We start from the raw sequence: 5,244 nt of genomic DNA on the forward strand, positions 1-5,244 counted from the left end.
TGTGTGTGGTTTTTTTTAAACCGTCATTTCTTATAAAGAGCCATTTTTCACCTCTGAAAAAACTCATCAGACATCTGGATTTTATCTTTAATTTGCAATCATTGTTTCTTAATAAAAGTGATAAGACCCTGCAGGTGCGCCCAATCACCATTGCCTTCAGGGGCTTGTGTGTGGTTCCAAGAGCTTCTCTTGTTTTCACCTTGAATGAGGTGGTGGTGGGATGGCTTCCTGAGGCCTCACAGCTGGATCAGTGTGAGGCCCCTTCCCAGGCTACTGCCTGCTCCAGCTCCACAGGTTTCAGGTAGCTTGGCCTCCCTCAGGAGTTGTAGAAGATTGCGGCAGTGTGTGCAGTGAGTCTCTAATATATTAACTTCCGTAATACTCAGTGGGATCAGCCCCCTTTCTCTATAGACTACAGTACTTAACTACAGATCTTAACACACAAGTCACACATGCTCCAAGCAGTTTGTCTGTTGGTAGTCATGCTTTGCAGTAACACGCATGTACAAACAAACAAACAAACAAAAAATGCAAGGTGGTACAGGGACTGAAGAGTTAAATGCCTCCCTTAACGGCTGTGATAGTTGTGTGTTTTCAGGCAGAGCTGGGTATTATAAGGAGTCCCAAGCCTGCAGTTTTGAGCTGGAATGGCCTCTGAACTCTGCATGCTGAAGCCATGTAGGCATAAGGCACATTGAGCTCTAGAATGTTCCCACCCACCCGCCTGAGAAGAGAGACCTCTCAAGATGGTAAATTGTGGTTTTGTCCCAGGCTTGAGCAGCCTGGGTGTTTTCCTGAGCAGAATACTTCTCTGCACAGCGCCCTGTGGCTCTGACACCAGCAACAGAACACAGATGGACACAGGACAGCAGCTCGTCTGTGGTAGACACCATGAAGATCCAGTCCCTTCACCCCCTTCCTACACGGAACATTCAAGCACCTATCAAAAACTAGTGCATATCACAGAGTTTTCTGTTCATGTTGAAAAATACCTCTTTTCCCAGGAAAAACAAACACGTGGGTATGCAGGGTTTGTCAACAGCCAAAGCTTTTAGTGATGTTCTTTATCTGCAAATTAATATAGTCATCTCATCATTAACCTGAAGTTATTTTAATGTCTGATTGTTTCTTAATCAGCACTTCAAAGTTCCAGCATATGGCTCTGTTACCACACATGACTGCAGTGCAGACTCGTCCTGAATCCAGATAAGCTGATGGCGATCACCAGAATGAGAGCGAGTGATGTGGATTGCACAAACTCACACCCCTGGGGTTTCCCAGAATCGCTAACGTTTGATTTGTATTATTATAGAAAACAATTCTCATGGAAAACCAGTCCCTGAGGTACGGAAGAACTGCCTAAGTTACGTCAGCGGCTCATTGTTGGGTTCTGAGCCGTTACACCCCAGTGCTGTGCTCTAAGCACTGTACTCTGCCACCTCTAAAGCCCAGCAATGAGTCCTGTCTAGCTCTGCTGGCTGGTTTAGCTCTCCGTATGCCAAACACCGCCAGTGAGCCTTGGCCTTATGGTTTTAGCATGTTTGTTTGCCTGTGATTCATGTTCTGGTCTCTCAGAGCTGGTCCCCTGTTGTCCAGTACACACAGAAAATAAAACCTCAGTAATCTGGTCACAATACAGGACTGGTTCCTCGGTGTTCACACCAGAAGTGTCCCCGTTTTCCCTAGTGCTTGAGCATGTCACTTCGGCCAACGCTGTCAGATGTTTAGCAGAACATAATTAAGTCGTGGCTTCTCCTATGATGTGCTTAGGTCTCTGTGCTTTGCAGAATGTTTAATGTGTGTGTTAACTGTTCTTTTCATTTCTCCCAGCTCTGTTCTAGAAGGCATTTTAATTATGTTATCTCATCTACCTGGCTAAGTGCCATCCCCGAATTATACTTTGATAACAAATCTTCAGCCATTCTACAAGGATCATTACAAGAGTTTTCACTTTCCATGATTCGGAATCCTTGCCCTGACGAAGTTTAATGCATTATCCATTATCTACTAGGTTGCTGCATACCTTCCATTTAAATGAGAATTAGTGTTAGAGTATTGCTCCGTCCTAGCTCTAGAAAATATTTGCCTCTGCAGATGCATTTGCATATGCAGTTCTGTCTGGAAATGAAAACTGCCATCCCTCTTATAGAAATTGTTTTGGGATTATGTTGAGCTGCATGACAGGAACCCAGTTCAATCCCTTAACCTATTAGTCCTTCCACAAAGATGGTATACTTACTAGCTGGTTTTGTGTTAACTTGACACAAGCTAATGCCATTGGAGAAGAAGGATCCTCAGTTGAGGAAATGCCTCCATGAGATCCAGCCATAAGGCATTTTTTTTTCAATTAATGGGAGGGCCCAGCCCATTGTGAGTGGTACCTCAGTTCTATAAGAAAGCAGGCTGAGCAAAGTTAGGGGGAGCAAGCCAGTAAGCAGCACCCCTCCATGGCCTCTGTATCAGCTCCTGCCTTCAGGTTCCTGCCTGAGTTCCTATCCTGACTTCCTTCAGTGATGAACAGGAATGTGGAAGTGTAAGCAGAATAAATCCTTTCCTCCCCAGCTTCTTTACGGTCATGGTGTTTCATCACAAGAGCAGGAATCCTAACTAAGACAGAAGGGCAGGTTGTGGCTGGTACAACCACCCAGGAAGCTGTTGAAAGAAACACAGAGGTTCCTGTAAAGTAGCACATCAGCAGAAGGTGTATTACAAACACCAGAGAGCCAGCGCATGGCTTCTGCTTTGTTCTGCTAACCAGCTCTTAGGAATACCCATCTGTGTCCATTTCTTTCCCTGTTTCTGTGATAAAATACAACGTAGGGGAGAGAGGGTTTATGTTCGCTCATAGTTGCAGGTCTCAGTCCCTGTCATAGCAGAGAAGTCACGGCAGAAGAAGCTGATTACATCTTATCTACAGTCAGGAAGAGAGCAAGGAATGTGTGTTGCTTTCTCCACTTAAGCAATCCAGGACTCCAGCCAGGGAATGGTGCCGCCCACAGTGGGCAGGTCTACCCACCTCAACAACCAAGATAATCTCCCACAGGCTTATGGGTGATTCTAGATTCTGTTAAAGTGATAACAATTGCCATTACATTATCAGAGGAATTTATACAAGACTTCTGCTGGCAACGATGGGAAATGCAGATTCCAAGAATCCCAAGCTCTCAGATCTAGGAAGAGATTAGACAGAGAAAAAAGGTGGAATTCCCCCATGGTGATAAAACTGCACCCTTCATCCCTATAGATAACTCCCACTTAACCTTTGGACCAAACAATTAGTTAGCAACAGCATGCTTCTGATTAATATGTCACTGCTGTGGCTTGGCTATATCCCCCAAAGGTTTACACACTGGGATTTTGTTCCTTGGTGTGGCAGCATTAAAGTAGTAGGCTATGGTTTGGATGAGAAGTGTTCCCTCCAAAGGCTTGCACTGAAGGCTTTGTCCCCCACCATAATGTTCAAAGGTAGAGATTTGGGGGGCAGTTGTTTGGAAAATAAAGGGCTCTGACCTAACCAATGGACCGAACACAATGATAGTCTCATAATCTGATGGTATTATTAGGAAATAATGGCCATTAGAAAGTGTGACCTAGTTTGGAAGAAGTCAATCACTGAGATATACCTTCAAAATCTCCCCCACTGCTTCCTAGCCACCATGAAGTCAGTGCCTCTGTTTCACCGTGCTTCCTGCACACTGGTGTTTACCTCCACTCAGTCACAGTGATGGGAGCCAGCAACCTGGCACCAAGACCTCTGAAACCAGGCACCAAGTAAGTGTTTCTTCCTCTAAACCAGTGGTTCTTAACATGTGGGTCACACCCCTTTGGGGGGTAGAATGACCCTTTCATAAAGGTCACATATCAGATCTATCTTGAATATCAGATATTTACATTAATATTTGTAACAGTAGCAAAATTACAGTTATGAAGTAGCAACGAAAATAATTTTATGGTTGAGGATCACCACAACATGAACTGTATTAAAGGGTTTCAGAGTAGGAAGGTTGAAAACCACTGTTCTAAACTTTTATTCCTAAGTGTTTTATTGTAGTGACAGAGTCACTAATGTGTTGGACTTTAAAAACTAGGGCCAAATGACAAAGTGTTAGCTCACAGCGAGAGTCATGCTCAGAAAGGAACAAGCTCAAGAGAAGTTTTTCACAAAAAGACCAAGTCTGGATCCTGAATCAGGCAGGCTTTGCCTCCCGCCATATGATTGCTTTTGCATGTGCCTGGTTCCTTTTCCATTTCCCCACAACACTGTGACAGAATCAGGGCGCCCTGCCAGTACATGTGTGCTGTACTCAAACCTTTAGAACTATGAGCCACAAGGGGGTTTCTCCCCCTCGCGAATGCCTGCTGGCCCTCCTGCAAAGGAACATACTATCATCTCCCTTAAGCTCCTGGCTCACTGTATCCATGCCTAGTTTGATATCTTCTAACCTAAAGTTCCCCAAATTAAAAGTGAACCGCACTTCTATGAAGTAGGGGAGGAGGGTGTAGAGATAAAATCAATTTCCTAAGCTTATATGCTAATAGTTACTAAAGTGTGATGGGTCAACTATGTAGCTCTGAGTCCTCACTTTAAGCAGCATCCCATGAGGCTGTCGTTCGTGCTCATGATGCCCTTACTCCATTCATTTTATGTTTTCATCCCAGCCAGCTCTTCACGGGTCATGGGTCTTGATCTTGTGGAATGACCCAGCCCTTCGCCCGTGAAGATTCTGACCCTGGTCCTATGCTGTAGCAGAGGAGTCTTCGGTAGCTTTTGGCTCTCGAGGTGAGAGCACTATGAAGTGCCCTGAGGAATACCTCCAGCTTCAAATATTCCTATCCTCACAATGCAACAGGAAACCTGCTTTGCCTTGAGTGCTGCCTCAGTTCACCCAGCAGCTACCATCATCCCCCACACCCTGTTGCTTTCAGTGTTGTAAGAAAGCAAATGTAACTGAAGAGAATCTCAGTTCTCTCCTCAAAGGCCTCAACTGAACCTCTGTTCCACTCTGTCGCTCACCCCATGACTGTTGTTCCTTTGGGAACTTTGAGCTGAGAAGGATGCAGGCAACCAGGGCTTAGCAGTTTGTCCGGATCCTCTTTCTTTAGCCGACATATGGTGAGTTTCAGATGTCCATTACTGGCTTAATATGACTTGAATGGCATAAGGAGATTTAGCCTACCTCCATCTGCCTATGATGTCTTCCTTAGACATTAACACATGCAAATGCCACACACGTACATTTGCAG

Source organism: Acomys minous (genome assembly GCF_964271855.1).
Source record: "Acomys minous genome assembly, chromosome: 6".
In the NCBI taxonomy this organism is placed as follows: Eukaryota; Metazoa; Chordata; class Mammalia; order Rodentia; family Muridae; genus Acomys; species Acomys minous.